The following is a 23,754-nucleotide window of genomic DNA, read 5'->3' on the forward strand; positions in this document are numbered from 1 at the left end:
CATACGCAATCCTCCATAAGCGACAGGCGAACTGTGGTACTTGTTCTTTTTGTGGAGTGACTCCATGTTTGATAGTCAATGGGACACCTTGATGAATTTCTTATTTAATCAGCGAGGAGTATGTTGTTTTTTTGGCGTGTATGACTCGTATACGATACGGTGCTGGCGGAATCTGCCATCATTCTTGTTGCACAAGACGTCAATTGTACGTAGCTCTTGGTCCATGGAATCACTAATCTTATTCTGATGCTAGCAAAGCCACAAAAATGTATGAATGGAATGACTGATGTAGGAAACAATTGTAAGTGATATGTCTACGAAAAAGTCACTGTCAGACTATTTTGTAGAGAGCCAAACAAAGTCAATAAAACTAAGCAACGGACATCAACAAGAAGGCAGCGCCTATCCTCAAGGACTGACCGATCTAGAGGCCTATCCTCAAGGACTGACCGATCTAGAGACAAGTAAATGGCTCATTACGCAACAGATGTTTGTTTCCAGGCATTTGTTTTTAAGAATTTTCTTGTAGTTTTGACCGATACTACAACATGTAAGAATATGGTCACTATGAAACGTATATGTAACCAATTTCGCACACCAGCGGCTAATGTAACCTGCATTGCACTGTATGCGTGTTGTATGAGTGTCAGTTTCAGTGCCATTTAAGCCCTCAACAGACCGTTACATGAAAACTTAAAACTAACATTTGGATAAGCTATCAGACTGCGTATTTGAATATGAAAAACTACAGGAACAAATGAATCTGTAACAATGAATACCTAAGATATCCGACTGCGGTTTTGGACAAGAATTTTCAAGTGATACAGAATCTGACTTGTGCAACGGAATTTACTGGACTAGCGTACGTCACATGTTGTGGTATATCAGTGTCTCTGTTTAGGCACTGATTTTTGCGCTCACCTCTTTAGATGACTGCTTTTGTTCATGTGGTTTACAGCAATGCTCAGCAGCAGCTGCTAAAGCTTATTGTTACTAAGAGTGAATTTAATAGAAAGGAGTTTTCTTTGGTCCTGTTAACTACTAAATAACATTTGAGAAGGGATTTCATTAATTAAGTCTGTTTCAAACTTGAGAATCATCATAAACAAGTATTAATAATGAAAATGACAAATGGAAATGCTAACTATGTAACATTTATGGAGAAAGGTAAAACTAAAATCGTGGAACAATGTAACATTCAGGTTTGTCTCATACAGTTTTTCACTATCACAAGTAAACATATACAAATACGGTGCTGTAGCTTTTATAATGCATATATCTACGCTATTAGTGAAATCTTTTCAGATAATAATAAAAATCAAACAAGAAAGGCAAGGACCAGAGAAGGAATTAAATCATAACGAAATGGAAGCAAGCAAACCGCAAAGGGTTTAAAAATATTTCATGTACTAATAATCTTTTTGCAGATATTGGAGGAAACTGAACTTGGCAGCAAATCCAGAAAGAAGAAAACTTATTACTAGTTAGCTCAGACACTAACGAATTTCTTCCTTTAGAAACCAAAACGACGACAATGTGCGTACCAGCACCCACTGCCATGTAAACTGTGAATGTGAAAATAAGAATTTTGTGTAACATTTATACTAGTGTTAGTGTAAGAACTAATCAAACTTTTCTCAGATGAAAAGACAAGAGAGAGCGTATGTTGAACAGTATTCCGTAGTGAACACAACAATGAAAAAGGTGCCTATACCAATCCCCTTTACTACAATCCACATCCTTTAGAAAGATGTATCCAGTTTATGTGTGGTATAGATCCCTGTGTGTTTGGTGGCAGTTAGGGTGATGGTAGGATAGTACCTACATTCCTACCTACATTCCCCAACAAAAGTGCAACTCTAATCATACAAAATTGTTAAGATTTTTATTAAATTTGCGAAAAATACTGCCTGTACAGACGAATAAGTTTTTAGTATTCTTGCATATAGCTGCCTCAAGCAGCATATTCTATATCCATATACATAAAAAGCATTTCTTATGCAATATAATATTTTTTGTGTCATTTTTGTGTATGACGGTGCAATATGCAAAGCATTTGTTAGGAAATATAAATGTTTTTCTTGTTATTTTTGTATATAACACTGTATAATGCAGCACACTTTGTTTGATGTTTATATTTTAAGGAAATACTGTCTGTGCAGAATTACTCATTGCTTTATATGTTTATCTTAATAAACTTCATGAGCAGATACCTTAATTGGTAACCAAACAGTTCTCATAACACATTTGAGTTCTATGTACAATAATTATAGATTCATGTTAATATATTTGTGTCTCATATGAAACAATTTACAAACTTTAATTCATATAAACTGCATGTGCAGTTACTTACTTGACTATCTTCACTTATGTTTAAAGGTATATGTAAAAATTTTTGTAAACTTGTTACGATAAGTATTTTCTGTCCGTAGAATACACAGTAACTGGGGTCTGTCAGGGCACAAAGAAATTACAAAATGCACAGGCACACGTGATGTCTGCGACAATGATGCCACTTCCAATGACGGCAGCAACCAAGGAGGTCTGTCATAATGAAATGTGTCTGCAGTAAATACCTGTTCATGTGTGGCAATCAGTGACCAATGCTGAGCCTTGACTCCAAGAGTCACAATGACACAGTGCTGTCTCATTGAAAGGACCCTGACAATACAAGCCGCTGGGTCAGCAAAAATTCAATTTCTCCAAATAAAAGTGTCAGTGAGGTAGACACTGTACACACCGCTGCATGATTCTACTACACTTTACGTTTCTACATTGATGTGTTAGTGATATAGACACTAAACACACCTCTACTCACAGTTCACGACATTGCTTTGCCTCTCGTATTTCTACAAGTGTGCAAAGTGCAAAACAATACATAACTCCCTGTGTAGTGAACATTCCCTTTTTAGAAAACAATAACACTCTACATGTTTTTCTTTTTATATATTTCTAAACTTTACAGTTTGAAATTTTTCATGTATGAAAACGTGCCTAATTAGTAATTTTAAGTCTCTCAAAACGGTCACAAAATAATTGAGTGAGTAACGAACAATTCTTCTAACATTAATAGAACTTCTCAAACTTTATGTATTCAGTTTAAATATTTGAATTAAGAGTTTGTAGCTCTTTTTGTCCTATTTGTATATAAGTCCAATTCAGATTCTTAAAGTAGTGACATTGAGGCTATGTAAGGAGTGTGTCACAACTCTCTATTACATAAAACAATATATCCAACTTCACACTATTATTTGCACTGTGTAAGCACTCAGATATCGATAGTAAGAATCTGGGGGCGAAACATGGGATCACGATTCTAAGCTTTGTTGTGAGACGAGGTGTGTCTGCGAGAGAGGAAGTAGTAGTGTCGGTAGAGAGCTCGGAAACAGAAGACGTGTCACGCTGCCCTCACGTCGGTGATGGCAGATCTTACCACACTCAAGCCCTGACTTGATTTATATAGCCAGGAGAGATTTCAATGACTTAACTATGTTTGAAAGTGGAATTCAAGGTAAAATTCGCAAGCATAGTACAAAAACAATTACAGGGTTAGGCTCGGCATTGTTAGTACGAGCTTTCAATAATCCCATGTTTTGCTTGTCAGTGAAAGTAGCCTCCGAATCCTACAAATAATAATACTTACTCTCCACATCTAGATAATATGCTGTGGTTACTGAATGTTAATGCAATTTTGAAGAAAGAATTTGTTAATCTGGCACTCAGCCACTATTGACAAATATGACTTTGTCACTATTAATACTTGTTCATGATGATTCTGAAGTTTCAAATAGACTGAATTAATGAAATTCCTTCTCAAAAGTAATTTAGTAGTTAACAGTACCCAAGCAAACTCCTTTCTATTGAATTCATTCTTAGTAACAATAATCTTTAGCTGCTGCTGCATGATGCTGCGCATTGCTGTAAACCACATGGACCAAGGCAGTCATCTAAAGAGGTGAGTCCAAAACTCACTGCCAAAACAGAGACACTGACACACCACAACATGTCACGTACGCTAGTGGAATAAATTCCGTTGCACAAGTCCGATTCTGTTTCACATGAAAATTCTTTTCAAAAACGCAGTCAGATATCTTAGGTAGTCATTGTCACAGGTTCATTTGTTCCTGTAGTTTTTCATATTCAAATACGCAGTCATATAGCTTATCCAAATGTTAGTTTTAAGTTTTTCATGTAACGATCTGTTGAGGGCTTAAATGACAGTGAAACTGACACTCATACGACATGCACACAGTGCCATGCAGGTTAGATTAACTGCTGTTGCAGAAGAATTGGTTGCACATACGTGACAGCTTTCTTAAGCACTATACAACAAGTAACTAGGAAATCTGTTTATAAACCCTTTTCTAAGAAGGAACACACAAGAGAGGAAATTTTGCTGGACCACACTAATATAAATAGAAGACTGATGTCGCGAAAAGGTGGTTGCGTTATAAAGATTTCATATTAATTCCTTGCCAGATTTCGGAAAACTGTTACAAATCACCATGTGAGTTCCACACAGCACTGCTCCTGACTTCAACGTGAATCGTAGCCAAGCCTGCGCAAGTTTCTTCACCACCTGGATCACCCTGAACGTTAGTAATTCAACTGTGTAACTTTAAACGGTCACCAACTGAAACACTGAGGTCTACATGGCTCCCCCTGAACTTCAGTGCCGCGCTTTCATATTAGTATTACTTTCGAGAAGCTGACCTTATGTAGCATTCCTTATAATACACGTTTAGGCTTGTGCATACATGTCAACGAATACAATATGAGAGCAATGATATTTTATTAGGTGAAGTACATACTCCAACTCCAGGTAGTGTATTTTTGGTTACGTATAATTTTATAAGTTGGATATTTTATATCTCATTCTACACCTCACTGTGACGCACAGATTTCTACTGCGCACTGACACGCGGAGTACCTTCGACAAAAGGGCGCACGGAAACAATAAACGTAATTGGAATTTCGACAGTTCCTTCCAATTGAGTTGTGTCTCTGGGGAAATACATTGCTAGCGGGCACTGCCTTAGCATTCGGAAATATGTCTCATTAGTGTAACGAGGTGGCAGCTGGAAAAAGGGCAAGCGAAGCGTCTGATATCGTAGCTGCGTACGACAGGAGGAAGGGCTCAACAACCAGCTATATCGCGAATGTAGCGTCGTCTCTTGTGATCGTGAATCACGAAGTCTCAGAGCCGACTGCGATGTTCGATCTGTTTGATTGTACTGCAGAGAGACAAGAATTGTAATGGACAGAAACAAGTTCTCGACGCAGAAAACTTTCAAAATGAAAAATATTTCTTGTACAGAAGGTATGATAATCACGAGGTAACGTAAGAAGTTTAATGCAATGAAAGAACGAGCTCTTTGTAAACCAAGTCTCAGCATCTGTTGTAAGACTACACTCATCTTCAGAAAAAAACAGATCATCTTGAACGACTAGAGATAGGATGTTCTGTACGTAGGACATGCACATTAGTGTGTTCTGCAAAAGAGATGAGCATTTGAAGCATGTCGGCCCAAGGGTTCAAGGTCAACATCGATATCGTGGCGTAACACCACCTACCGGTAATATGTGCCTGCGGCTGTCGTTGTCACTATAAACCGAAGGTAATGGGTCAGTAGGACTTAAGTAGACGTGCAGGACGCCTCGCAGACATATGCGCGTACCGTAACTTCAGATCAGTGGGCTTGACAGAGGGCACGTTATTGGCTTTAGAGGATGTGATGATGCATCCATCCGGGAAACTGCTGCTCTTGTGGGACGAAGTGTTTCGGCAGTGCAACGGATATGTGCCGAAGGCAGTGGAACTCGACGCGACGGCTCAGGTCGCACCACACAGACCACCCCAGAGAAAGTCTACACCTCATCCGAATGGCACGGCAGGACAGTTATGCGTCCTCCTCGGCTCTGGTGGAACGGTGGAACAGTGTTCACATCGTACACTATCAGGCTGACAGTCCGTCGCCGTTTATTACGGCTTGGGTGACGCCCGTCGTCCACTTCTCCGCCTACCTTTGATGACTGCGCAGAAACATGCTAGAAGGCATGGTGTATTGGACGACGTCACTGGGGTAGGAGTGGCTTCATATAGCGTTTTCAGACGAATCGAGGTTCTGTTTGTTTGGAAATTATGGCCGAATTTTGGTTCGCCGAAGACAGGGGGAGCAGCATCATAGTGATTGCATTCGCACAAGACATACAACGCCAGTTCACGGCTTTATGGTTTGGGGGGCTATTGGGTACAGCCAGAAACCACAGTTGATGCGAGTCAAGGGCACTGTGACCAGTGTGACTTTCGTGAATGACATCCTGCGACCTGTAGCCATGAACTTTCGGCACAACACCCCAGAAGCCATTTTTCAGCAAACAAATGCACGACCACATGTTGCTGTACAAACACGTGCCTCCTTGGTGTCACAGGATGTCAGCCTTTTGCCCTTTCCTGCCAATTCAATAGATTTTTCACGAATCGAAAATGTGTGGGACATGGTGAAACGATGGATGCAGTGCTGAGACCCAATGCCACAGATGAACTTTGGAAACAGGTGAATGCAGCACCTCTACCACAAGACGCCACTCGCGCCTTCTACGCGTCGATGCCGTCAAGCATGGAACAAGTTATCAGAGCCCAAGACGGACCCTGTGCCTACTAGGCAGCAGGACAGATGCTGAACCGAGGTGACCGAAATGCTAATCATTTCTGCAGAACATGCTAATGTACATGTCCTGTAAATATGAACGTCCTATCTCCAGTCGTTAAAGGTGTTCTGTTTGTTCTGTACATGAGTGTATATAAATTTACACTGTTCTACTTAAACCAGCATCAAAACCATATCCAAAGGAAGCCTATTGAGAGTTTCTCGTCACTCCTCATGTACAGCTACAGCATGGATTAGTCGATGATTTGGTTCTACATGGGAACCTGACGAAATATTTAATATACACGCTTTCTGTAGTTCATTCTGTTGATGGACTTAAGCCAAAAAGGATAGAGGTTTCTTATACGAGAAAGCTATCGACACAGAAAATTGCATCAGCTAATCATGTGCCGGTCACAGACTCTTAAGACAATTTATGTCATTTATTGACAGAGCTACACTTACGGAGAAAAGCCGCGACACTAAGAAGGAGACGTACAACATAAACGAAAGTTGGTAGGCGTGTTTCTACATCTGAAAGATGACGTCGGTTCAAATTTCGCTGCAGTCTCATAAGAGCGGCACTAGGAGCGGCAGTATGAGGATGCAAACCAGGTTTGCTTTAAATGCACGCTGTAAGGGATCTGTGACACTACCGAGAGGGAAGACCGTCGTGTCCAGGCTATGGCTCTCGCACTTCCTACTGCATCTGCTGCAGCCCACAGTGACACAACAAACTGTTCCAAATGTGTTACTTCCAGGGCAGCTCCGAGGCAGACTCTCCGGTAGCGTGCAGTCCACTTGCTCCCAACTACCGCCTTTTGCAGCTTCATGGGTGTCATCCGAGAGATCGTTGGAGGGCAGGGTGGATCTCTGTGGTGTTTTTTGATGAAAGTTAGTTCTGCCTCGGTTCTTGTCACAACTGTGTGTGGTTCGAAGGATGGCAGTTTAGTTCCTGCAACCAACCTGTCTGTGTGCTAGGTACACTGGACCTACACCTCATTACTCCACATAGTTATCTTTAGGTGCTGCGACTTTTTTACGACGGCCCCTATTGTGTTAATGATCCGACAGAATGATAAGCATGCTACGATATCTCTTCAAGTTTTATGAACCGTCAGCACTTCTGTGACTGTTACCATAATGCTGGACCTTACAGAAATCCGACGAGGGCACAATGTCTGTGGGTGTTAGTGATGCCATCCCACCGTAATATCAATGTGAAACCTTCTTCGAAGGAAGGCTAGAGTCCAACGAGGGGGAAGGAAATTTAAGGCGTTCTTTTTACAGAGACGTTTTAACACAGAAGTTCCCAGACGCAGCACAGTGATGTGAAAAGACACCCCTGGATGATGGAACCTGTGGTCATCAGGAAAGAACGGTTATTAAAATCCCATAGTACAATGTTTGGACTATTCACAAAAAATCTCTTTGCCGTACTGCGCAATGGACTACTTCTTAATACCAACCTCTGTAGCCTTTTGACTGCTACAGACATGCTCTCTGCAGTCCGTGCTGGGTGTGTTATTCAAGTATTAAGGCTATCTGGTTTGAAAAAGTGAACAAGTAATAAAATATTGTGACTTACAGGCCTTCAAAACTTACAAAATATCCATGATATAAGTTCAGTAAATTATAAATGCATCCGGCCTCCATGGCCTCTAAAAAGTAAAAAGCTGATCTTTGGCTTCTGCCCCCTTAGTAAATGAACAAACAAATTAATAATTTATGTATAATCATGACTTTAGAGATTATCAATGGGGTATCAATTAAATTTAAAAATTCCCAATTTCTGATGTTTACTGGAAGACAACAACAAATTATCATGTTTTTAGTAGTTAGTGGACATATATTTGATATACATCACGTGCACTGATGTTATAATTTCCTGACGTAGCTGCAGACGCTAAAGAGAATTCTTTCTACTTAGTTCAACATCACATGACTTTAACTATAGGTTTACCTTGCAACTAACTGCTGCACTGGAAGCATGCACAGACACACTCCCTTATTGTATTGATGTGTATTCCTGTCTCTCCCGAATACGTTCTTCTCTTTGCAATCCTTGAATCTTGAAACCAACTGATCATTATACTTTTCGGATGGTTGTTCTGAAACACACATAACATACACAAACACAACATGCATTTAACAATGAAACTTCCTGGCAGATTAAGACTGTGTACGGGACCGAGACTCGAACTCGGGACCTTTGCCTTTCGCGGGCAAGTGCTCTACCAGGAAGTTGCATATCAGCGCACACTCCGCTGCAGAGTGAAAATCTCATTCTATATTTAACAATGTAAGAAAACACAAAATACTCTATGGTGGTACTCATTACAACCGTAAAACTTTAATAACGTAGCCTAGTTTCTGTACCAGAATTTGTGACATCACATTACTTCTATTTTTTAAATTAGAATACTCCTCACCACATCATTATGCTCATGGGCTGTACTTTTCATGCTGTAAGATATTTAATATTACAGTGACTGACTTCTTCCAGATGACAAACACATCAACTGTGAGCAGTGTACTCAAAATTCACAAGGAAGAAAATCGTGTACCCTCTGATGACGTACATTCACACGACGTGGCACGTTGGTAATCTATCTTGCCCTTCATTATCAGTCAGTGCCTCATGCTACTGATGTAAATAATCACGATTAAATAAAATACTTGTAGGCTCCGAGATCCTTTGCTAGCGGCAATTACCTCTCAGTGCTTCCTGTTCCTGCATCTAGTATCAAAATTATAGCACGCAAATCATCCTTTTCCAGTGTCTCGTTTAGTGTTTTCGTCATCATAACCTTCCAAAATTGCTTCAAAGTTTAACCCTTACCAAGGAGTCGTCCACATGCAGTTCATAACAAAATACCTTAGTATCATTTTCTTATATTTTCCCTTGTACACTCGGTTTTGAGAACGGTTGCTTGTTCTCTAACAATGCTTAATCGATGAATCTCTTCAGGTGCGTGATATGAAATGAACTCTTAAGTTTGCAGTTCCTCAAGATCTCAATCTCAACACTATTGTTGTGCATTATTCTCCTCACTCTGTACGGCCCACGACATATTTAAAAGAATTTGTGTCTTTTAAACCTGGCTATTGAGTGATTTGTTTCTTGTTTTCAGTAACATTTTATAGCTTACTGCAAACTGGGTTTCTCTGATGTTGCCTTCCTGATTTCCTTAGTCTTTCCTGTGATATAGAGCCAACTTAAATATCTTACGATGACATTTGTGGCGGACCGCAGGGTAGTCAACTATATCCCTTAGTCAGTCAGTGGGCTGCTCATTCAACTGTTCTGAATTTTGGTGCTAACCCTTTCGCATCTTGAGGCAGATTATTGATGGTATCCTGGTAGTTAGATGTTCCTTTCAGGACCTATGACGATTATGACATTAGAGGTGACATATTTTTACAGTTTCCCTCCTAAACCTCTCACTGGGGTTTGACACTGATTGACAGCTTGAGATGTAAATTTTACGTACACTGTTGCTCCTCATGAAATGTCTCCAGGTTTGTGAATGGAACTGGAATTCTTTCCAGTCGTCTGACTACATGCAGAAAATGCCTCAAAAGCTCTAGTTAGTGTTCTTCAGAGGCGTTTCTCAGTGGGACGAGAGACGTAACCCTTCAAGTGAGCTAGATAGTAAGTAAAATATACTAGTGTCCTCTCCACAGATGCATGACAAGACCGAAAAGATCCGAGGCAGCGATGCCAAGCAAATCCTTCAGCAGTATGGAGAACATAGATGCACAATATGTACAAGTCACGCATTTCACCTTTTGACAGGGCACCTATCCACCAGAGGTGTACAAATTCCCCTTGTAGTACTGTTTGTCCCTAGCTCCTCTGTAACCATTCATGCAGGTCAGCCTGCCGTGACGTAAACACAAGAGTGCGCATGTACTGAGGCATAGTGGGTAATGCGGCCGACTTGGGCTCCCGCAAGCCCGGGCTCCCGCAGACTCGCGAAGCTTCACGGGACCCACTCAGCTTGCTGCGCCTGACAACAGGTTGCGCTGTCAAGCTACCGTGACTACAGTAGCCAGGTAGCAGTTCATTTATCGCAACGGTGGGGGCAGCACAATGAATAGGTCGAACTTTAGTGAGATTGAAAGAAAATGACAACTGGCGAATACATTCTGGTAACGAAACAGAGCACAAGTGCCGCATGGGAAACGTTTTCGTGTGTTTATGAGGCCGCTTCAAATAAATCGGTAGGTGTGTCTCAATGCAAACTATGTAAAAAGCTCTTAAGCACTTATTCGGGAACCTCGAGTATGTTACGACATGTGTGCAAATTTGACAAGCAGTTCCCTCACTCCGTAAATATCTTGAAAGAGGACAAAGATTTAGTGGCAGAAAAGTGCGTCGAAATGTGTGCTAAGGACCTGAGACCATTTGGCAGTATAGAGGGAGAAGGATTTCTTAATTTAGGCTCAAATGGCTCTGAGCACTATGGGACTTAACAATTGTCCTAATTTAGGGCAGACACTGATCGACATAGGTAAAAAATATGGCTCAGCTGATATTAAAAATATTATGCCGTCCCGAGTGACAGTAACTAGGAAAGTTCAAACCCTAGCTGATAAAGTGCACAGCAAAATGCTCCCAGATATAGTGCATGTGATTCGGCCTTGTAAATGTGCCAGTACAATTGATCTATGGACAGACAATTACAGTGGGGTGCATTACATGTCCGTGACAATGCATTACATAAATTTAGACTGGCGTTTGAACAAGTATGTACTGATGTGTTCTGCGTCTCCTGACTGTCCAAAAACTGGCTCGAATATTCGAAACGAGTTGGAAGATAGCTTAGAAAATATGAGTGTTTCTCGTGAAGACATTGCCAAAATTACGTTTGTCACACACCAGGGCAGTAACATTGTCAAAGCTCTCGAAATATATCAGCGTCTTCCATGCATGGCTGATAGTATAAACACAGATTTGAAACATGTTCTGAGAGAACACTTTTTGAAAGAAAATGTTCCAAATATATTAGCCATTCTTAATACAGTGCGGGCTACGGTTTCCTACTTCAAGAGAAGAGGTCTCTGTGTGAGACTGAACTCATTTTTAAAGCAGTGGGTTTCAACACGTTGGAATAGTTATTTTGACATGCTTGTATCAGTCCATTCTCACATTGATTCAGTGAAGGCTGTCTTACATAACGAAGGTGCCTCTGATAAGATGCTGGGTTATGACCACCATATAACTGGCCAGCTTATAGCATTTCTTAAACCGTTTAAAGAAGCCACAGTTGATCTAGAGGGTGACAAGGAGCCAACTCCACATTTAGTTCTACCGTGGTTTTGTGCCTTAAAAGCTCACTGTACTGTACGGGATAACGATGAAGAGGTTTGTAATTTTATTCCATCTGAATATTATAGAACCACTTGTGAAATATGTATGTTGACAAAATGTATTTTCAGGACATGAAACCTTTGAAAAAAGCCGCCGGTGCCTTCCTAGAACAGAAAATGTGCGTTAGTATGTTGCATAACGTTGCAACGTTTATGGTGCCTAACTACCGCACATTAAGAAAGTTAATCGAGGATGAAAAAATTGATGTTTACCAAGCAACAAAATGGCTCTGAGCACTATGGGACTCAACTGCTGTGGTCATCAGTCCCCTAGAACTTAGAACTACTTATACCTAACTAACCTAAGGACATCACACACACCCATGCCCGAGGCAGGATTCGAACCTGCGACCGCAGCAGCAGCGCCGCTCCGGACTGGAGCGCCTAGAACCGCACGGCCACCGCGGCCGGCACCAAGCACCAAGACAGATGTGTGCTGAAGATAAGCTCCTAAGATAATGCATATATTCTTCATCTACATGCACATGGGTATTCTGTAAGTCACACGCAAGTACTTGGTTGAGGGTTCATCCAACCGTTTTCAACTTATTTGTCTCCTATTCCGGAATTTCGCGCGGGATAAAACACCTACACCTCTCCATCTGAGCGCTGCTTTCTTGTATTTTGTTCTGATGATCATTTCTTCCAATTTAGATGTGACTCAACAACATATCTTCGAATTCGGAGGTGTAAGTTGGTGATCAAAATTTCATATATAGATCGCGCCACGTCCAAAAACGCTATAGTTGTGATGATTCCCACCCCAACTCCTATATAATTTCCGCGACACTCTTTCCCCTGTTTGACGATACTACCAAACGAGCTGCCCTTCTTTATACTCTTTCGACCTCCTCCATCAATCGTACCAGAAAAGGCTCTCCAACTGCGTAGCAATGCTCCAAAAGAGTGTTTTGTCATTAAAACGCCTACAACATTTTCTGTGTGTCCATTCCTATTTAAGTAGGTCGTAATTGTAATCATAGGTATTAAGTAGAATCTACAGCCTTTAAATTTGACTGGTTGATCTTGTAAACGAAGTTAAACGGACTTAGTTCAGTACACACACGGATAACCTCGCTCTTTTCATTATTTATTTCAAACTGCTAATTTTCACACCAAAAATATATATCTTATTTAAATCGTCCTGCAGTTAGTTATGATCTTCTGGTGACTTTACTGGACGATAAATAATAGCATCATCTAAAAACTATTACAATTTCAAATATGTGTAGTACGATCTTCACATTATTCTGCAAATATTAACTGGAACCTGTATAGTTTCAGTACAAGTGCCCAATCACAGCACCCAAGAAACAAATCCAGGACCGTACAAAATGGCGAAATTTGAGGACTGGGCAGAAGAGTCTCCTCTCCTACATGATGAAGCCAGCAGATACTTGCAAGAACACTGTGTGAACGAGGGAGATATTCTACAGTGGTGGAAAAATAGCTCCCAACGACTTCCTCGACTTGCGTGTGTGACAAGAAAAATATTAAATATACTAGCCACTAGTGCCTCTAGTGAGAGAATTTTTAGTTGCGCTGGAAACCTAATTAGGGAAAAACGATCACGTCTTAATGCAGACAGACTTACCGATCTCGTCATAATTGATTCAAACACTAATCAGCAGACACATTAAGAATACTGTAGAACATTAAACATGAAACTATGCGTTTGAGTGCAAATTTACTAACTAAGAGTGCAGTTTTCTTTCTTGTACTTTCTGAGCGTCAATTTCTGAGATAGAAATTTTATAATGCATACAGCTATTTTTATTTTAGACTAAACTTTTTGATTTCATTCCTCCCAAGTGACATTTATCATTGTTTGTAAACCATTTTCTGTTACTTGTATTTGCAAAAGTAGCCAAATATTTTTAGGAGTATCTGGTTTGTCCTAAATAATACTTTCAGGGGAACTGAAGGAACATTTGTAAATATTTTATATTAAGAAGTGTTCTGCAAAATAAAATATTCATTTGTGCATTAAGGCAATACACATTATGAGTTTAAATTACAATTTATTTTGTTGAGTTCCACACACATTGCGAAATGCAATTTTATTCCTGTATTTCTATATTAAGGGGAATCCCACAAGCAGGGTCAAGATGCTGAAGACCTAGACACTACAAATGCTTTTAAAATGAAGAGCGTCTTTTTCCAGGAATGTATTGTAGTAGGAATATAATGGAAACTCTGAGCCACTCTCCACAGCGTCTACGTCTGCGTCATGAGGGTTCAGACTCGTCGTTTAGATCTGTGTTATGAGGGTCTACAGTCGTTGTTTAGGTTTGCATCATGCAAGTAAACACTCGTCGTCTAAGTCTGCATCATGAGTGTCCGAGCTACGGTCCCTCATGACGCAGACCTAGACTACAAGTGTGGACACTCAAGACGCAAACATAGAAGTGGCGAAAAATGGCTCAGAGTCGCCATTGCATTCCCAGTACTATAGTTTTTAGACGAACCGGATACGAAACAAGTGCTTCGATTTTGTTAAAATGCGTTTTGTCAATTTAGAATGATTTTTCTAACTTCGAATGAATTCACAGAACCAGTAAAATACATCCTGGAAAAGTAGTTAAATATTTGTATAACTAGTGTCATACTTGGTTGAAAGATACTAAAGTTGAAAAATCTAGACTTCCAAAATCTTAGTTTGGTTCTCATTGCAGTACAGTGGTTATCAGGGTCGTAGATAATTTATTCTTCTGGGGAGGGGACCAATCTACTTTTTGGGGGGTGGAGGTTCACTTCTTTAGTACAAATATCCATCCGTTTCAGTGTTGGAAACTGCAGCACAGACTGCATTGCGTTCCACTAAAACAAAAAACACTATATCCTTTCTTTCAGGAGTGCTAGTTCTGCAAGGTTCGCAAGAGAGCTTCTGTAAAGTTTGGAAGGTGGGAGACGAGATACTGGCAGAAGTAAAGCTGTGAGTACCGGGCGTAAGTCGTGCTTCGGTGGCTCAGATGGTAAAGCACTTGCCCGCGAAAGGCAAAGGTCCCGAGTTCGAGTCTCGGTCGGGCATACAGTTTTAATCTGCCAGGAAGTTTCAAAAAACACTATGTTCATGGGCATGGGTGGAGGTGGGGGCTAGGGGGGAACCCCTGCCCCCCTCCCCATTATCTACGCCCCTGGTGGTTATCTGTAGCTTTTAGTGTACAAAGGAGCTCGATTTTCAGTGATTGTTCTGCTTGCTACACAAACCTGTTTGAGATGTGATCTGATGATGGTTTGAATTGAGAATATCCAGTATTGAGAGATTGTGAAGTCTCGAAGATATCCTTTTATATTTGACAACTAGCTGAAAACACGACGTTGCCTGGGCATTTATTTATTCCATACTCTCGTAGTCCATCTTCCCTCCCCAATTTTCTCTCTATCCATTTATTCCTCTCCCACTATCTCTCTGTTCACCTCCCCCCCTTCCCCATCCCTTGGCCCATCTCCCCCCACCCTCTATCCTTCTCCTCGTCCTCTCTCTGTTGGACTCCACCACCTCAGTTCATCTCCTCTTCACCTATCTATGAAAACTCATATGTATCTGTCAACTTTTGTGGTGATCAATGAAGCAGTGTCAAAGTTTTTTGCTAGGTAGCATTTATTGTAATACTTTTTGATACGCAGCATTGATAGTTTTGTTTCCTGGTGCGTAAGCAAATGATGTTGAAGGTGTCCCGACAGGGGAATATGCGACATACAGTTGGCCATGTGAAAAACATGATTTTCAAGATTGATGCCAAAAACATATAACGACTGCCCTTGCGATTTATCTATCGACATGGCAAATGTAAGGTGAACTGGAAATTGTAAGCGTTTAATAGTCGAATGGCATGTCGGTCGGAAACATAGTGATACGTGGAATCAAACTGTCTTCACCCTTGTACTTTCCTTTTAAAATTGTGGTTTCGATTACGTTGTTCTTTAATTTCTTCACCGCTAGCCGGGTGCCATTACAAAGACGTGGCTGGTTTAGCTTTCGTAACATAATGATTGCCGATCCGACTTAATTGCAGATTGGGAGGCATTAATCCGGGCAAATCCAGCGAATTTAAAAATTCCGTAGGATAGTTGACTACATCATCTTGGTTAGTAATGGAATGAACCGACTTGCATGTCATCAATTCGCCAGGTATTATATTTTGAATCTGAAAATTCATTTCATTAACATCAAGGATTTTTGCAGTCAATATAACACGTTCGCTCAACCAAAAATGGTTTGCAACTGTTAAACGACATTTGCTGTGCGGGAATTGTCAAACACGATGACTGTGAATGTGTCAGACATCTCTCAAATTTCAAAAAGATCATAGACATTTCGTTTATAAAAAATGTATGTATATATTAATATACATACACACACATACATACACACACACACACACACACACACACACACACACACATATATATATATATATATATATATATATATATATATATATATATATATATATATATATATATATATATAAAGAAGCACATGGAAATATTCAAAAACCTTCTCCATGGAAACATGCATACATGAGCCATCTTTCATGGTAACCAGCAAACAATGTCAAAATCTTTTGTAAGGTACTCTATTCCATGCACTGTCTGAAGTATTATGTAGACAGTGATGTTCCTCTTGATGGTCAAGTGTGCAACATTTCTTCAAGATCGGAATAAAACTGTAGGTTGGTGTAGAAGTGTGTAAGTAAAGACCCTCCGCCATGCACCATTCAGAATTTTAAGCAGGCAGCGCCCTTCATCCTGCTTTGAATATCAAGTGTGCCAAATTTCATCAAGATCGGAATACTTTCAATTTGTCGAATTCCGTTAGGTAAAGTAACCTCTGCCATGCACCCTACGAAGTTTTACGTAGAATGTGACCTTCCTCTTGGTTACAAGGTATAGTGTGCCAAATTTCATCAAGATTGTATGCAACACAAACACACGAACACAATGAAAACGCACTTTCAGTTTTTCTCAATTTTTCCAATTTTTCGGTCGTTCTCGAGTTTTACGCTTATCAACACATTTGGCAATTCATTTATATATATATGACATGAAAGTAATATATATATATACATATATATATATATATATATATAATGTTGGGGTTTGATAAAAACTTCCTGCCCGTTCTGGCGACAACGCGCGGCGGCCTGCCCGCCTGCCCACTGGGCAAGCATGGGCGGCATAAAAGCGGAACATGTACACCACTGCTATCCACTCAACACCTTCCTAACATGGACTGCTGCAGTTAGTGAAAACAATAGCGAGGCAAAATGCACTTGACTCAGGTGAGTGTGGCATATGAGCATTTTAATAAATCTTTCTAGCACATGCATCGAGCATTTACTTTCGTCGAGGTCAGTCTGCTTGAGCAGAACATTAGTCGTGACCGGGTAGTAGGCAATTTCAATCTGACTCTTATTAAGATCTGGTCCTTATCCTATTCTCGGTTGATATTTGCAGGTGTGTCTTCCGGTACAAATATCGGAAATTGCCCCCTTAAGCTCATTATCATTTTCTCGGATTAACAAAGTGGGTGCTCTGGAAAAGACCTCTACTACAACATTGTCCTTTTCTGGTTTTAGCGTGAACGCTAAGTTCTTGTAGGTCAACTTTTCAACGACAAAGACATCCAATACGTTAATTTTGAATTCGTACGAAATTCTAAAGCCTTATGGTCTCTATAGACCTTGGTCGTTTTTCTCATCGGAAAGAATCTAACTTTTGTGAACTCCCAGACTTCTGTCAATGCGTCTTGTTCGGTCACTGAGAGATTTCGATCTGCTTTATTTAAAATGGAATTGCCAGACGCTGTTTTTGTTCACATATTACATCATCTTTTTCCATCTCTTGGAAAATATTAACCTCGAGATTAGTATGAGATGTACCCATGCGAATGTAAAATATCATTGCTTTCCAAGCATCATGCATGTGGCTGTGGACTAGTCCTCAACTGCAAGATTACTGCTAATATAACTGTTAAACAACTCCTTTTCCAGCACAGGCATCTCATCCACTTAACACATAGTATACAGTAAACAATTCCTTCCGGCCTCCCAGTCCAGTGGCTAGACACAGACTGAGCGAATTTCCCCGCCATTTTTTCCCCAGAGCGTCATCTTGGATTACGTAATGGGAGAAGACAGGAAGGTAAGGGTAAGGGAAGGAGGAGGCGAGGGGAAAGGTCAACAATGCCCTCTGGTGGTGATATTGTGAACTAGATCAGTTGGCTCCTGACCTCAAGGTGAACACACTGGATGGAGCTACTGTCTAATGCTCGATGAATGACAACACTGCATACAAAACAATGACTTACGTCCATCAAATCTGGCAGCCCAGCACAGACTGAGTCCTTTTCCCACCAGTTTCCTGATGGGGAAGGGTGGAGAGTGGAGGGAAGATGGGTAGGGTTGGGAGGGGGATGTAGTTAGGTTAGTGGAGGTAGCCCAATTGTCCTATTTTCCCGCCGAAATTTTAACTACTTGGCACGTCACTGCTACATTGCTAAATCCATGGCCGCTATCTTGGATCTGCTATCTTAAACAAATTAGGCAACAATGGACACTGGTGCTGCATCCCTATTGCCCAGGGCTTATGTACTATTGTATTTAGTATTTCAATGTTGATACAACCAAGTTTTTAATGTTATTTATGTGCATTCAGTTAAACGACAGAATCGATGCATTAATCCTACAGTATCCGAATTATGGTGAAACAGAAATGAAGCCGGTAATGCTTCTCTAACCTGTTAATATTCTCACTGCTCTACTTCTGTCCAACTCCCCGCCACGTTCTAGCCTGTCAGTTAGCACAACTTCTTGGTTGTGACTTTTACTATCAAGAAGCTTTTATAGAAGTTATTAGCCCCAGAAAGGGGCTTAATTTCCTCTTGGTTCTCGGTGCATGTAGTCCCCTATAGGCTAAAGTTAACCCTTAAACAGAAACATAGGCTCATAATACATAATTAGATACATCCAGTCTGAGGACCTGACTTTTTCTCTTCAATATTTTTTCATACTTTTAACATTTTAAATAGTTTATTTGTGAGTTTAGGCCAATTGTTAAGTGAAACATTAAACTGAGTTTATTTTTGTATTATTTATTCAAAATTAACAAAGTAACTGCATAAACTGACACTGAGAAAATAATATTGTAGTTGTTTATGTAAACCTATGTTTATTCATTTTTGATTACACATGTGGTACACAATTTCCTGCTACACTGCAGACATATTGGCTGGTTACACTGAACACACTTGTAGGAAGTCTTTCGGTCTTTGGAATATGGACACTTAGAGCAGGGTTTCCTCTTCTCAAACTTATCACTTGGAACTTGACCATCTCCCCCGGGAACAGATTCCTCTTCATGCAGCTCTTGCCGTATGGGGTCCTTGACATTACGAGGCAGATTCGGAATGGTGAACCGTCGTCTGATATGCGGTTCTATCAGAGAGTGGGCCAATGTTTTGATAAACCTCAGCCTTTTGATAATAGGGTTTTGTCTATAGCAGAAGTAAAGCATGAAACTGTTTACACAACTTATGTTTATAAGTGTGTAAAAATAGCTAATGGGAATCTTCTAGATCTCCTATTGGAAGAATATAGGGCACATTTTAGGTCCAGAAGATCCACTCCACCTTTTGTCTTGTTATAATAGCAGATAATTTCTGGCTTTCTCTTGGCAGGGTCCGTTTCGATGCTGTGATGCATTGAAGATATGAGAACAACTGTTTTGTCCTTCTTGGGAACAATAGACAATAAAGAAACAGGAAAAACATTTGCAAAAGCATAGAGAACTGACCCTCATGAATCGAAAACATGACTGCGTCGTTTCATGATTCGAGGGTCAGCAACTGATAAAAAAAATGGGGCCCCCCGGGTCCCAAGGTTGCGATGGCGGCGTCACTGTCCCGCCGAGATAATTTGCCCTTTTAGGACAATTATCTGAGCAAGTACCCACGCCAGCGAAAGGTTGCCCGACACGTGCTGTTTGATAACGTAATGTATATAAAAGGTGGTAATAATTTATTTAGTGTGGTCAGCAAAATGTCTTGGGTAAATCAGTATTTAAGAACCGGCAACCATGGCTCTATACAATACGACAGAGGTATTTTATATCCGGGACCTGAGGAAGACATTGAAATGGCGGAAAGAGTTCCATTAACAAATGTTAATCGTTCACGTAGCAGTAATGATATTCGAACAGTGCAAAGAGAGGATGCTGCAACTCGCATACGGTATGGAGATAATCCAACATTCGACGATTTGGATACGGGTGGCGAAACAGTTGAATTTGAACGGGTGCCAGAACCAAGGCCGGAAGAAAGTAATCTTGGCGTGCGACAGCGCCGCCCAAATAGACCACGAAATCGTGGCCGAGGTCACCAGAGTTCAGATATAGAAACTGCTAGCGAAACAGTGCCCCTGTTATCTGAGAGTGTCACGGACGGGGCCGCAATTAGCACAGCTGGTGTTACAACTTCGGGGCAGATAGCGATAGCGGCTGGCGCGACAACTGCTGCCGCTGCAGGTGCTGCTTACGGCGTTAAGAAAGTAGTTGAACGTGTACAGAACAAAGGATATACTTTACCTGGCATTGATTATGTAGGACCGGGAAATCCTATAAATATAGACGCACCGCGCAGTGGAACAGATGCCATTGCTAAAGAGCACGACGTAGGATACGATAATCTGCTAAAGGAAGCAAGAGAACGACCATTTACAGATGAAGAGCTTAGACAACGAGTTCAACAGTTGGATGCAAAAGCTATAATTGATTTCGGTATTGACTGGAGTCGCCGTGGTTTGCCTATAGATCACGACCGCCCATTAACATCTGGTTCAGCCACTGGAACAAGTTCTGTAAACGAACATCACGTCGACTACGAAGTATCAGACAGCAAAGAAGACGAAGACGAACAAGGACCAGAAGAAACACAACAACATTCTGAACCACAACGTTTAGTACCATATTCTGATAGTGACGAAGGTATGAGTTCGCCAATGCAAGCAGATTCAGGTAAACATCAGGCTGCAGCAGCTCAATCTGGTGGATCTAAGAAAGCAAAAAAAAAAAACGTTAACAGGGACTGGAGCACTATCTGCTAACTTAATGGGTGATTCTCCTAATACTCGTGTTGATCCGTTACCTGCTCCTTCTATATTAGATACGGGTAATATTACAAGATATCGCAAAGTACATAGATTTTTCACATATGGTTTAGCATATAAAGTGATTGAACATGAAAGTGTAGTATGCATGGTTACTCCTTTGGCAGAAATTCCCGTTGATAGGCCATTTTTGTATATGACACCTTCTGAATTCGATTTATTACCTGATGGTAGTATAATTATTCATTGTTCTGTAAAAGTAATTGCACGAAATCCTAGAATTGCTTTTCCCACTAATTCAAGTGATACAGAACTTGCAACATTAAATCAAAATAAGAATATGATTACAAGTGTAGGGATTAATTTGAAAATATCGGGTATTAATGTAAAGCATACAGCATTTACTGCAAATGCACCTATGGAAACAACTGACATAGATCATAAACGAAAGTTTGATTCCATTTGGAAGTCATGGTATGGTTAGAGAAATGATGAAGCAGAGTTTCTTGCTAAAGTGCCTGCACATCAATTTGGACAACCCATTAATTTGAAATATTATTATGCATGTGATTCTAGCTCAAAAGATAAGGGTTTACATAATTGGGGTTGGAAATGTGTACAGTCTTGTGTTTCTGAAGTAGATGCAGATGCACGAACAGGAAGTGTTATTGTTGACTATACTTATACACCAACATTGGGTTTTCTCAAAATTCCAAAAGTAGCCAATGTTGATATTTTTCCTATTACAAATACTGCTCAAAACGTAATTCAAAGGTATAATATTAATGCTGATAAGCACTGTAATCCTTTTATGTCATGTGACAGTTTTTCTTTAACCCCTTTTGAACCAGCAAGAATGGAAGAACAATTAGTAGGAGCTGTTACTCCAGTCACAAATGCAGAAGCATCTGGATATAATAATTTAATATAAAAAGCTGATATTGCTTCTGCAGGGTATAATATTAGACTTCATGATACAAATGTTCAACCGAGCCCTCATGAAGGTATTAATCCTACATATGCTTTAAGCACAAGCAGTTTAAATAGTAATGTTACAAAATATACTGATACTCAAATGTTGTTTGAAGTTATTGCAGAATGTTCAGTGTATGCAGATGGTCTAGAGACACATTACCCTAGAGCAACTGTATCAAATGTTCAAGTATCAGATATGATTTATATGTCTAATGTAAAAAGGAATGAGGAATCATCTGTTTATAAGGGGCAATATGAAATTAAACAATTGTAATTGAAATGTAACAATTGTAATTTATTTTTATTTGTTGTACTAATTGAGAATAAAAATTATACATTGTACAAATTGTTGTCTTTTATTTAATAAGGAATATTATACATTTGCAATAATGAAAAGAAAGCTAAAGGATACGGCTTTTTTATTGCATTTTTCAATTCATCAAACTTTTTCCACCTAATAGTTCTCACACGGACATTGTTGAAATCTGGACGACTACATACAATTGGCTGAGAATTAGAAATTAACAGTAATGGAGTACGTCTTAAAATAGCATCTCCTTTATATTTTACAGGAATGTTGCATGCAATTCCTTCACAAACTTTTTTGAAATCTTCTATAGCACCTTCTTCTAATGAAATTTCATTTCCAATGATTATACGCCTATTTACGGCGTCTTGAAGAGCAAATTGATTTGTCTTATTATTGCATTGGCCAATGTGGCCTACATTAAGTCCAAGTGAAATGAAACAATCAAAAAACCAATTCTTTCGAGAGTTTGGTGGGCCAACAATATAAAGAGTGTTTAAATTTTTATTTTGTACATAATTATTATCCTGCCATTGGCAAAGGCCCTGTTTATTAAACCATGATACCAAATTCAACAAAAATTTAGACACTTCATCTGTGTCATCATTAAACTGAAATAACAAAAGTTTATTTAGCCATGCAAGAGAATCTGCTAAATTATAATAATATTCAAAAACATTTGTAGAGTGGCTGTAAAATATACTGTCTTCTGAGCCAGAACATGAAAGATTCTCCAAACCTTTGAGTTCTAATTCATTTATAGTTTTTTTGTATGCACAGTATCTTGATGCCATACTTGGTGGGTTTCTTTGGCATATAAATACGAAATCGGAACCTCCCTCTGAAAGGAATAAGCGTTTCGTCAACCGTCGGGGGCAGATTTCAAAGTAGATGAGAACATTAGCAAGCCAATCAAGGCATGAATTTCTACAGAATCAGTTTTGCGGTAGTTAGATTTCAAATTGTGTCTCACTGACAAAATTTTCCTATTTGTATGATAAACGATACTGTCAGTCATAGCTTGGTCAAACGAACACTCCCAAATAGCACGACTGGCAGGCTTACCTAAGTTAGTAGCTTTCCTAGTCAGTCCAGGTAATTGTCTCACAATGTTATGACTTGGTGTTCTGACTGCTCTTGTTGGTTCCAGTCTATTCCATACAAAATCTTTTTGTTCCTTTTTCCAAGAAAAATATCTGTCATGTTGCTTTGTTCTTCTTGTATATTGTTCGTAAAAATATCTTGCGCGTCTTCAAGTACATTGTCACAACCGTCGACGTCATCGTCATCATCATCGCTACTCCCAATATAAGCCTATTGCCATTATTTTTTCTTC

Source organism: Schistocerca serialis, chromosome 4, assembly GCF_023864345.2.
Source record: "Schistocerca serialis cubense isolate TAMUIC-IGC-003099 chromosome 4, iqSchSeri2.2, whole genome shotgun sequence".
Classification (NCBI taxonomy): domain Eukaryota; kingdom Metazoa; phylum Arthropoda; class Insecta; order Orthoptera; family Acrididae; genus Schistocerca; species Schistocerca serialis.